Source organism: Pelecanus crispus, chromosome 2 (genome assembly GCF_030463565.1).
Source record: "Pelecanus crispus isolate bPelCri1 chromosome 2, bPelCri1.pri, whole genome shotgun sequence".
Taxonomy (NCBI): domain Eukaryota; kingdom Metazoa; phylum Chordata; class Aves; order Pelecaniformes; family Pelecanidae; genus Pelecanus; species Pelecanus crispus.
In genome coordinates, this window is record NC_134644.1 from 105,205,927 (window position 1) to 105,218,726 (window position 12,800).

Below are 12,800 nucleotides of genomic sequence, written 5' to 3' on the forward strand. Positions count from 1 at the left end.
AAGCAAGCGGGTTCTGGCCCACACAGCAAGAGTTGTTATAGCCCAATGATCAACTTCATCCAGCTTTTCCCCAGTGTAAGAATGCTGATTAATCTGCCATTACTCCTCAGGCACACAAATACCAGCTTCTTACCCATAATACTTTCCTACCACTGAAGTGTTAGTGGAGGAAAGTCTATGCTTGCCTTGCAGCAGTTTTCGTTGACTCCTTTTCCACGGGAGCAGCAAAGGTATGTATTCAGAGCACCCGTCCTTGAGGTAGAACTGAAATTCATGTGAATCCTATTAGCTGTATGGTAGACTTCTGTGGAGACTTAAGACACCATACTGAACACAACGGATGAAAATTAAAAACACAAAGGCAGAGAAGAAAGAGCTTGAAGGATAACATCCAAAAGGCATAAAATTAATAAACCCTATTTTAAACACATCAGGAGCAGGAAACTTGCCAAGGCACCTGTAGGGCCAGTAAGTAACCACGGCATAGAAGGAATGTTCAGAGAAGATAAAGTTATAGTAGGAAAGCTCAGCAAATGTTTTCCATCTGTTTTCCCTGTGGAGAAGCATAGGAAGGATTCTCCAGAAGACCTTTTCTCTGTGCAGGACTTATCAGAGGGTCTTGCTCATGATGAACTGCTGGAATAATGTGGAACAGAAACACCAAATGAAAAATTTCTCGTCAGGATGATCTGATACATGCTGCAGAGTTCAGGAAACTCAGGTCTGAAGTCTTGCTTCACAGAGCTATTGGAGTCCTTTACAAGAACAAGGATGATCACATAAGGATAAGGAAATCTGGATAATATAATTTATCCAGATTTCCAAATGGTCTAAAAGATGCCAAAGAAATGAAAGTGTTATGGGGCAATGTGAAGATCCTAATTTGCATAAGTAATAGGTTAAATAATAGGACTAAGATAGTAATAGGAAGTAGATAGCATAAGAGAAATAACTCTGCACTTTCATCATATGCATAGTTAGCAAGTTTATCATACACTTATAAATAAGACAATTATTAAGATTAATCTCTAATACACCCTATCTGCCTCACCATTAACACATCCCATTGTTTTTCAAAAAGTCATTGGTCTTACCTTAGACTTGCTTAGCTCCATTGATTTACCCTTGGGGAGGACTTCCAAAACACACCAACATATATTCTGCTCTGTAATTTAAAAGCTGTCAAGCTTTAGGAAACCACCTTAGCTTCTCTGGTAGTAGTCTGCACTTGTAATAAAGGTAGGAGCCTTTACGATACAGGTTTCATTCCTGGATTTTGGGTCAATATCTAAAAAGAACAGAGATACAGCAGACAGATAACAGTTTGTTTCTGTCAGTCTATTGGACCAGCTGCCTGCATAGCAGACTTCAGCAGATAAGGAAAACACTTCTTGTCTATTACATTTTAATTATCTGGGAACTGAGAACTGGTCAATATCTTCAGTCTGCAGCTTTCCATCCCTCCATCCATACTTGCTCAATTCACAAGTTGCTACTTATCTGTTTTCTTGTCCTCTGCTTTCATTTTGGAATTTCATTCTAAGTTTTTCATACATATCTCTTGCTTTAGCAGTGCCAGTATTTGCAATGTTTGATAATTGTATGGAAAGACCTTAATTTTGGTATTCAGTACACAGCTAACTGCAGATCTTTGTTTTCATTTGAAATATGTGCTGTTTGAATCTCAGGTCAGTCAGACTCTCAGAGCTGGAAGTAAAGATTATCATAAAATCCTAGGGTTACTCTTTATACATTGAAGACATATGCAAAAATATGAAGAGAAATACAGTTGCTTCCAACTGTTTGCAAGGAAAATTGTATGTGTATATAGATGCATGTATGTGTATTTGACGTGTACCAGTGGGGGTACGTACGTACATAATAGCAATCCATGCCCTATGTAGGCATTTGGAATAGGTTTATATTTGTCCCAGCAAAAATCAGTGGCTTTGAGAGTTCCACAGATGTGAATTTTGTGTGCATAGCGGTGCATTATCCTGATTGCATGGGCAAATGTTTGCATCTGCGGAAAGGAGAAGGAACCTGTATGACAGCACAATATGGAGCTCCGAGAGGCTGGATCACTGAAAATAAGCAGTTACACAGAGAATCAATGTAAATCATTAGAAATATGGTCATTTCAGTAGGAAGTCAGTAGGAAGAGTGAATGAGATGACTGAAACTATTTAATTCTCAGTGAGAATTAATATAATGGGACAAAATAATGAATAGTTTAAAAGAGACATACAGGGCACCTCTGTGCAGCCTTTTTCATAATACAGTAACACGGAGATATTAAATTATCAGCTGAAGATAATTTTAAGTATGGCAAATTTGAAGATGAGAAATGGTATTATATTTCCATGCATCATTGTTAACTGATGAAATGCACCCATGTGTCAGAAGCTTCACAGGATACAGAAAACATTTATATGAATAAGAGAATAATGATAAAATTATTTAAACCTCCATTCACACACAAAAAAATCCCAATTGCTAAGTCATTTTTCTTAGGGTGGACATTTCTCTTTTAAACATTTTAAATTGTTCATGCATTGACAAACCAGTCCTGTGTTTTTGCATAGTATTCTGAGAAAATTCTGGAGCTCAGCATGCTAGATGGCGTAACAAATTAAGTAGGTAGACCTGGTTTTGGATCAGTTGTGGCAGTTCTTGTGTTGCATTGTTTCAGAACTCAGGAAGATGGTCTTAAGAGTTATCTGTAGCATTTTTCAGTTTGTCCCATGATGTCTAGGAGGGACAGCACTTGTTCCTTCATGTTTCCCCTAAGAATACAATTATGGTTTTGAATCCCCAAATCTTTTGTTCCTACACATTTATAGTTAAAGACTATCACTTGTTAAATTCATAAGACCTGCTTCCAACCTATCCCTGTCAGAGATGTAGGAGATAAAAGTGCCAAAGGAAAGAACGTAAACAACAGATGGTTATTGTCATCTGGTTAAAAGGAGGAAATGGACTGCATACTATGTGTGCAGGATCACCTTGCTCAACAAGTACAACGTAAGATGGGGATATATTTATTGGCTTACCTCGTTGTGGAAGCCAGTGATGCTTTTTTTCCCCCTCCCCATGAAATAGTTTTGGAACAAGGAGAAGAAAGTGTGGTGTTCACCTGTTTTTGAAGAATTAGAAATTAGCCAGGGCTCAGGATAAGGTAAAGCAGCGTGCACAACTCTATCTATTTGTAGTGTTTCATTTAGAAAGGACAATTTCTAGAAACTCTTTGAAAACAGATAGCTAACTGCATGACTTCTTTTTACTGTACTGGACAAATCTGGTGACCTAAGTGGGTTTGGTGTCCTAAGTGGTCCCTCCCAAGCCTATGGATCTTGAACCTCTATGTTTCTGAACATGTTTGGTCCAAATTCAATGGCCATTTCAGATAGACTGGGGAAAAAAGTATTCTTCAAAATATATATTTATTTCAGATGAAGTACAAGAAACTCCTTGGTTCACTGAAGGAAGCTTTGTATGACAGTACCTATACAACAGTATTACTACTAGTCTGGTCTATCCAAGTAAAGGCTGAGGAAAAATAGCTTGGTGGTGTTCTGTCCTGATCATTTTCTGTGTTTTGAAGTTGTTTCACAGCTACATTTGCAGTAGCATAGCAAACAGGAAAAGCTCACAGTTGATAATACTAATAATAATTTTTCACTTTATGTCAGGCAAACTGAACATGTACGTCTCTTATTTGGGAAAAAAAAAAAAAAAAAAGAGCAGAAAGACTAGGCATGACACAAGGCAACAACTTAACTCAATAACCAGTCAATATTTTTCATCTTACATCTTAGAAAATAGCCTGTATGACTGCCTGACCTGTTTGTACATCTGGCAAACAATTGTCCCTCCCTCTACAATAACTTTTGAACCAATTGGCCAATTTCAGTCAAATTCAGCTCAGAGGTTAAGGTCTCAAAGGTTAAATTCCTCCAAATTTCATGAAAAGAGACAGCCAGATAAACCAAAGACAAACATTAAATTAGTGTCACCACTAAAGGGAAAATTGCACTTTGAGCTGAAATGGTTTTTTGACACCTCAGAATCTATTTCAGATAGAAATGGAGTATAAAAGCATTATTGTTCACAAAAAAGTGTTTATCTTGAAAGTCACTTCATATATGATTTTGAATATTGCCAGTGGTATGAGATCCATGATGGTTTGCACCTAATTCAGATTTTCATTCTGGATCATTTCTACAGTGAATATTGTAATTTTGTTACATTTTTGCAATGAGACATTTTTTCATCTCCTAGACAAACCAGTATTATTCATTTTCTTAATTACAAATACCAGGATATGAAATAGAGAATTAAGACATGATGTAGGTAGCAGGAGCTCTGGGTTCATTTCCTTTGATGAATAAATAATTGTTTATTTGATTAATAAATAATAATATTAGGTTACCATTTTTCTTGAGCACTTTAAAAAAAAAAACACTCCCTGACATTGTTTTATTGTATATTACCTAACAGCACTCTTTTGGGTTTGGGAAATATTTTTGCCTAAAGTTTTCAGCTGGAGAAAGTGGGGCACATGAAGATTTAGAAATATATTTTGCCTCCCTGGTAAGTCATAGTTTCTGTGCTGCAAGTTCCTGGGCTTTTTCAGACATTGTAAACAAAAGAGGGAGTGAAGGGAAGGATGCCTAAAATGTGAGCATTTGGTTTTTTCCAGCAATGGATTTGTCCAGCCAGAGAACAGATTAATTGTGTCATTACTCCATTTTGTGATTGCCGTTGAATCATGGCATCAATTCTACAGATACAAAATTTACTAAGAATATTTCCACCCGTTATGATTTTTTGGCATGGGTTCCCTTCCCACAGTAACTGAGGCATATGGGGGAGTGTGCAGAGGAACAGTGCAGCCCAGAGTATTTCCTCCAAGGTCCCACATGCAACAGTGAGTAAGCAACAATAGTAAAGTTCCATCAATGTACAACAGTCTTATCTTTCGTTTTGCTTTGTTTATTTTGTTCCTTAGTCACTGGACCACCTTGCCTTCCTTTTTTTGTTTTAGCTCCTAATTTTCCTAGCATTATTTTGAGAAAGCCATCTTTGGAGAAGGATTAACACATTTTCCAGCCCTTGTTATTTAGAGGATCAGCAGAATTTCAGATCACAGAAGATGCTGAAGAACTACAAAAAATATCTAAATTAAGGACATGATGCAAACATTTTAATTTTTTTTCCTCACTTGAGATAATCTCAGCAGAATCAAGAACAAACTCTCCAGCAGGCCTAACGCTGCCTTACTGCATGAAGTAAACCCATGAAACTGGTACCAGCTTTCTGAGCACTCAGTCACAAGCCAATTGCACCAGTTTACCTGTAAGGATACAAAGAGCGTTTCCACCAGATCATTCTAACGAAAGTTTTTCTAACTAGTTACTTGGAGTCACAGCTCCAAGGATAGAGTCTGGAGATGTCTGCTCACATATCCATGCCTGTGATAGAGGAACTTCTCATGTCCCTCTAATGGGGTAAATGACGGTTTTCAGAATTTCTACATTAAGCAGAATGTCAAATCTCAGATACCTTGTGGGACACGTGTCTAAAACAAACATTATTTGCCATTTTCTTATCACAAACCTGTATCTTCTGTAAGAGGAGATATTCCGTAGCTCACTGTACAGCTGATTGAAATAGAGGAAAATAAATGAGAATCTCATGTTCTGAAAGACTTACTCAGGTCTCATAATGAACAGCACAAGAAGATTAGCTTTCAAATAACTCAGGAGAAGCCAGAGAGTTACAAAAACACAGGACCTGTATTAAAGTTGTTATTCAATTTCCAAACTTACTGGCTTGGATAAGTAAAACAAACAAACAAAAAAACCTCCACAAGCATTTTTATTAGACACAAGTTCTCCTTGGGTTGATACTTGTAAAATTGGTTCATTAGTGAAAAAACTTTGATAATCCATCTTTTTGCCAGAAATGTTATTTTGAGAAATTTAGGAAAGGGTCTCAAATTAAAGACAAATATAGTGGCTCTTATTTGTGGAAGGAATCATTCTGACATTGTCTTCTATTAAACAATACCATAAACAAAGCAATGTGTTTATGTCCCACTGCTGCTAAACATTTATAGTACTTCTTATATTATGAACACCTCAAGTTGAAGAAATCTTCCATAAACAGAAGTCTGATAATGTCTTGCTCAAAAAGATAATTATAGCACACTACAAATGGCTTTATTAAAATGCATGAAAAAGCTTTTCTGAACATATTGTTTGCATTCTTCAACCTTGCTGTGACCCCCAGCACCTTTACATAAATGTCCTACAATTCAGTTGTTGAATAAATCAGAAATTTTACTATGGACTTAAACATGATGAATGCAACTTATATAGCATAAGCAATTTACATTTTTATTTAAATGTACTGTAAAAATTGGCACAAAAAGCAGTAGTGGATCTTGCTATTAGAGAAAGGAAAATAATAAAGATCTGTAAAATTATTACTATATTTCTAATATTATATGTGCACTTCAAGTTGCAGCAATACCTGCGCTAATTTTAAGGAAACTGTTTCAACTACTGACTGAAATCAACCTCACTGCAACACCATGATGTTTCATGAAGGCTAATTTCTTTGCTTTACTTTTAGTATGTAAAGTGTAGGCATACTTTTCCTTTTCTGAAGTTTTGGGTTTGGGAAGTTTGGGAAGATTAAAAAGAACATTGTTTGCATGTGTATTTATATATGCTACTATGTATAAATGTCAGAAAACTTGCACAGAATGCATGAGAAAGCCTGCATCAAAAGTGTGTTTCCATAAAGGGAAATGTTTTACTGAAGGATTTTTTTTGTTTTACAGTGAAGTTTTACAAGAAGCAACAATGAAAGCTCAGTATATGAGGAAATGCAAGAAAACTACTAAAACAGAAATGTGTTTATGTAAGGTATATTGTTGCTGCTACTATTTGCATTCTGTCCAATGAAAAGGTCACTTTAGAATGGTGATGCCATACAATAATGTTCTTTAAAGAGTAAATATATTCACCAAGGATATGTCATAACTTGATATATTTAGGGATATCTGAATGCTGGATTGTTTGTGTAGCACACTTTAAACTTGGATTTTAGAATCACTATGGGCAATAACTAGCTGGGAGCAATGTTACTTTGTGTGTAATTCTCAGAAAACCTGCTGAATTTGGTCATTAATTGAGCTAAGAAAAACTGCTGCCTTGTTTTTTAATATTTTCATAGTAGATATTCCAAAAGTTCTGCCTATACAGCACCCAATGGCAATATTAATTAATTTGTTATTACTATGGAATTTAATTGATATTATAGAGGAGCTGTAGATGGTAACTGTAGAGGAAGTATTGCTAGTTTTTTTTTTTGGGTTTTTTTTTTTTTTTTTTTTTGGTACACAATAAAAAATGTGTTGCAAGTAGACCAGAACTGAAGGGGCTGAAAGGGCAGGAGGAAAACATATTTATATCGTGTTGCTGTGTAGTTTGAATACTTTGCCAATCAGAGAAAAATCCAGGAGAAAACACTGCATCATTCCCAGTGATGCCAACTGCTTACTGGGAGGACTGAAGAATGTTGCATCTGGGAAAATTTTTGAGCGACTGAGAAAAATTGGGCCTACCAAAATCAAGAAACAACTTACCAGAAGAACTGGTTTGCTTAAACAAATAAAATGATGCTAAGTTGTTATGATGGAAACCTATATGCTTTCCAGTCCTAGTAGTTGGTGGTATTTTATGATACTATTTAAATAGAACAAATACTTTTTATAATTGCTCAAAGTGCTAATGCAGAGAAAATGCCAGCAGCAGCAGCATCTTGCCTCCTCTTCAGTCCCTTTCTTTTGCTTTCAAATGTGCCTGCCAAGATTTTAAAGACCTGAGACACAGCCAGCCATGTTTTTAGTAGGATTCTTTAAAACAAAAATGTTAACAAAGTTGATATCTCTGCTCACAAGAAGAAGGATAAATCTTCCAAATGAGCGATCCCGTTCTTCCATCTATTATTCCTAACCATACTAGTTTCCAAATATAAAACAAAGCCCATTTATGTTTTTCCATTAACTTTCTACTTACTACTGCTTGAATTACTAGGGATATAGTACTATAATGTCGGTTACTCTGCAGCTGTGATATTGAGAAAGAAAACTGAAGAAAAGTTGTGGATGTTGCCAAAAAAAAAAAAAAAAAGAAAAAAAGAAAAAAAAAAAGGAAGATTGGACTTTCTGATTTCTTTTACTACAGCTAGCCAGAGGACTACTTGTTTGTGTCAACTGCAACATCTTCTCAGACTACGGAACAATTGTCTTTGGAACACTTTAGTCAACTTTAATGCCCTTTTCTGGGGTCTTTTAAAGATTAGTAATTTCCCTAAATCATTGATATACTCCTTCATTGCCCCTGATTGAACAGAATGCCTTTGCTTTTGGAATGGTGATCTTCTGTTTTACTAGAGAAAATATCTTCCTTTGAAACTGAGTTACAGGATGGAGCCATGCAAACTTCAGCCCAAAGGAATGCTTTGTATCCCAGCACAGGCACAAATAGGGTCTATGCTAACTTGGATCTTCTCAAGGTCATTTATGGTCAGAGATATTATTATGTAATCACAACACCTTTCCATCTGTTTTTAGCAGTCATCAACTATAGCTAAAGAAATGCTCACTATTTCATATTCATGCATAAGCCTATCAATTATTTCTTCCTTATTTAATTTTATTTATCAACTAGCATTAGAAAAGATTATTTCAGTTGCAATATTCTACTGAAGAATTCGTTAAGTCGGAAGGGACACAGCTCAAAGCTTGACTTTTACATGTTTGCTTCGGCTTGTAAGCCTCACAGTTTGAAACACTCCCTGTTTCTTCCTGACAGACAAACTTGATATGACATTTACTGTAACATGATTAACTCTGGTGCCATTTTCACAAAGTCACTTTTAGAATATATCCCTACTTTTTTTCAAAAAGAACTGCAAGCAGGAGGATGGATATTATATAGTATCTTGAACAAATTAAAAGCATAGAAAGCATAGTTAGAAATATTCTGGGAAAATTTCCACAACCAAGACAGAAACCTTGTATTAGAGGTTCTGAACTATGTCTGTGTAAAGACAGAAGTTATGGAGGTGAAAAAAATGCTACATTTTTTCCTTGCTTTATTTTTTACAGTTTTGAATTATCTGGTTAGTAATAGTATTGGATTTTCTTCCTCCTTCCTCCCTCCCTGCACTCCCTCCTCCCTTTCATCCCCTTCAACTATATTCAGGCTGCCTGATCAAAACAAATTACAGGACAGCCTTATAAATTAGTTACAGTAGACTAATGTCTAATGGTGACATGTCTGTTTTGCCATGGTGATGCTCATCCTCCAGAGGTAATGTCACCTAGGTTGTCAGACAAGCAACAGCATTTTCATAAATAATCCATGTGATGCTAATACAGGATGATTTGTGATGCCTTATAAAAGTTTGGTTGGGTTTGATTGAGTTTCCCTCAAGATACTGTATAGTTAACACTGTGACCTGATCTGACTTGGCTGACTGATTTCTGAAAAGGCTACTCTAAAATACTTGTGTGCAACATGAAGGCACTATGTTACCCAGACACAGCTACACTGGTAATACACAGAAGACTGTAATATTCTGTATGTATCTCTGGTTAGATCAAAAATTCACAAATGCATTAAAATACCTATAGAGCTATAAAATCTGTCTGACATTTTTCAAGCACGGGTTTATTGGGTGAGGAGAGAAAACAAAGGGAGTTGAATCTCCTCCCCCTGATTACCATGGCCTAATACAGTTTGCATGCTTCGGTTCACATGACACTGACCTGTCGTTCAGCTGCACAGCCCTCTCTCACCCCTCCTGCCCAACCCAATCATGGCCAATCTGGACCCAGTTGTATCTTTCAAAAATCCAAACATCCACACTGGCACTAAACAGCAACTAAAACTACAGAGGGAAAATGCTTTGTGATTAATCTAATGAGGTTATATACCTTATTTGTAGAATATCACCTCCTTTTCAACTAATAAGGGCAAAAGTGCGCACACACAATTGTAATATAAATGAGTCCCTAACTCTGGTTGACAAATATGAGCCAGAAGCTCATTGTAATACTTGAAAAATCTCAGCGTGTTCCCCTGCCAGAAATGTTGAGCTAGAGACCACCACCAACCTACAAGTGTCTTGATGCAACTGGTTTTAGTTCTACTGGCTGATTGGCTACTTCTGGTTAAGGACATCCTGGGCTTTCCATATGTGCTGCTGTTACTTCTCCACTTTGTCTTATAGGACGTATTTTGCCAATGTCGTGATGTACATCCCAGGAAATTACACTGGCTTCACTGTTGTCATGCAGAGCTGACCAGTCCTATGAAAACAATGTGGTTCTTATTTTGAAAAGAATATTAACTATAAATGTGGTGCTTAGTATTTCTGCAGCACTTTTGAGGGTATGACTGAGGTATGATATGGTTTAATATTTAACGCTGTTTGATGGAAAGAAATTAAATAGATCTTTAAAAGCCATGACATATTTTCTTGAGGGTGAGAGTGTATCTGTGTATGGGCATGAGAAGATTCAGACAGTAACTGAGAGGAAAGACAGAAAATATGCAGAAAGATAGAGGACAGAGGACAGAGTGCTCAGCTTAGGAGGAAGAATTTAGTACAGACCGCCTTTACCAAAAGATGAGAACCAGGAATGCCTTCTCAGATTTCCTGTACTCTCTGTGTTTTTTACAATGCGGCTTATGAGGCAAACACTGTAATACTCATACACAGAAATCAAAGGGCTTATTGAAAAAAACCTGCAAGAGCTCCAGCAAATATGGCATTCCCCTCACACTCTGATCAAAGGCAACAATATAATGCCAAAATAAGACAATTCAATACTGAGATCAAGCTATAGAATAACATCCAAGGATGGAAGGATCAGCGCAACTCTCTATCTAATAAGAACAGAAAGGGAGTTTTAATATTGCTGCAATTTGATCTCTTGGACATGCAGTTTTCTGAGTTGGTAGCATACCCAAGTCACAGTGCTTCAGTCATGTAATTGCAATTGTTCCCCTTAAATCCTTACACTCCATAGTAAGCTTGCAGTTGTAGCATCTGACAGGATTCCTGGAGAAATGGAGACTCTCTTTGGTAATGTGTTGGTGAAATTTGTTCTCTGAAAAAGTCAATGCTTTTTAGAGTCCAAAATTTTTCTCCCAGATGTTCCCCCAAAGCTTTGTGGAAACAAATGAAACCATCTTGGTAGATAGAGGACTCCAATTTTCAAAATCTGGACTCTATTGTGCTTCCCTTCTGACATTATGAGGTGTTCCAAGAGCACTTAGACCTCATAAAGCAATTCTCTGGTGAAATCAAAACAGTTCTTCCTCAAACCTGAAGTGTCACTTCAATTAGACAATATCCACCTCGAAATCAAGACTATTAGACTACTTTACTTCTGGTGAGTTATCCCAAATGATGAATGTAGCCCTGTTAAGCAGTCTGTGCCTCCAGTCATCAGTGCATATCTTCAAATTTCAATCAGGACTTCTGTTTACAGCTATGGTGAGAGAGGTCCAAGATATACAGGTTGCTCAAGCCAGTTTTCTGCATGACAAATATGCAGCTTCTCTTTCACAGCAGTGCAGAAGGACTACAGAGAGGTTTCTCTAAAGCAACACTCCTTGGCTTAAGCAACATCTGATACTGCCCCTGCTTATTCCTCTAAAGCCATTTACTCTTCTCGGAGGACACAATGACACATCAGAAGAACAGCTGCTGAAGTTTTTTCTTTGTCCTCTGTAGACAACCAGTCACACAGGCTGTAGCTGTTTTACTTACTGGGCTGTTTCACAGCTGTAGACCCCTGCTCCTCCAAGGGGGTTTGAGATACCAACTAGAAGGGACTGTGGTCAATTTTTCATTAACTGCACTTTCACAATAATGACTCGTCTCTTGAACTCACAATTTGGTACAGCCTTTTAAAGCCTTAACAGCTTTTCCAAACATAATTTCCAGCTGGGTATTTGTGGTTTAAGACATTTCAACTAGTGCACTGGTGTAGTCCTTTATTCATAAGAGTTTTATGAATACGAAGACCTTGTGAAACCAAAATTCTAATTTTAATTGCTTGAAGAGAAACTTTATGCACTAATTAAAGGCATTTTTAAAACTGGATGTGCCCTCCCTGTTCCAATACAGGTATCTAACTATTATAAAGGAAAACAATAGTCCCATAAATGTCCCATCCTATGATGTTTTCAGATGATATCCACCCTTAGGACAGCAACCATGAAAATGTTGAGCAACCTGAAAAGATCTCACTTCACACATACACTGTCAGTGCCCTGAGGCACTACCAGCCCTGACTGTCCCTGCCCACCCTTCCCAGGACTTTCCCCTACTCTGCCCATGGCACAGGACCCCATTTCAGACCCCCACAGGGCTGTCAGTCCCTACCTCAGCTGTGTTGCAGGTCTCCCAAAACCAAAACATCAGTTAACTTCCGGAGAACTGGAGCCCTAGTTAGAAAGGATTTTGGGGATGATGGTTGAAAACTCTTAGGGTAGGCTCATGCTCAAGGTTTTCCTGGCAGTTATATACTGCTTACAACAAGAGACAGGAAGATGAAAGCAAGCAATCACTGTTTCTAAAGCAGAAAAAAAAAGTATACCAACATCTGTAACTGAGCAACATAAGAAACAGAGCTTCATACAGCAGCCATTAAGCTAAGGGGCAGTATTAGCTGCTGTTTCCTAGTCAATGATCATTGGCAATGGATT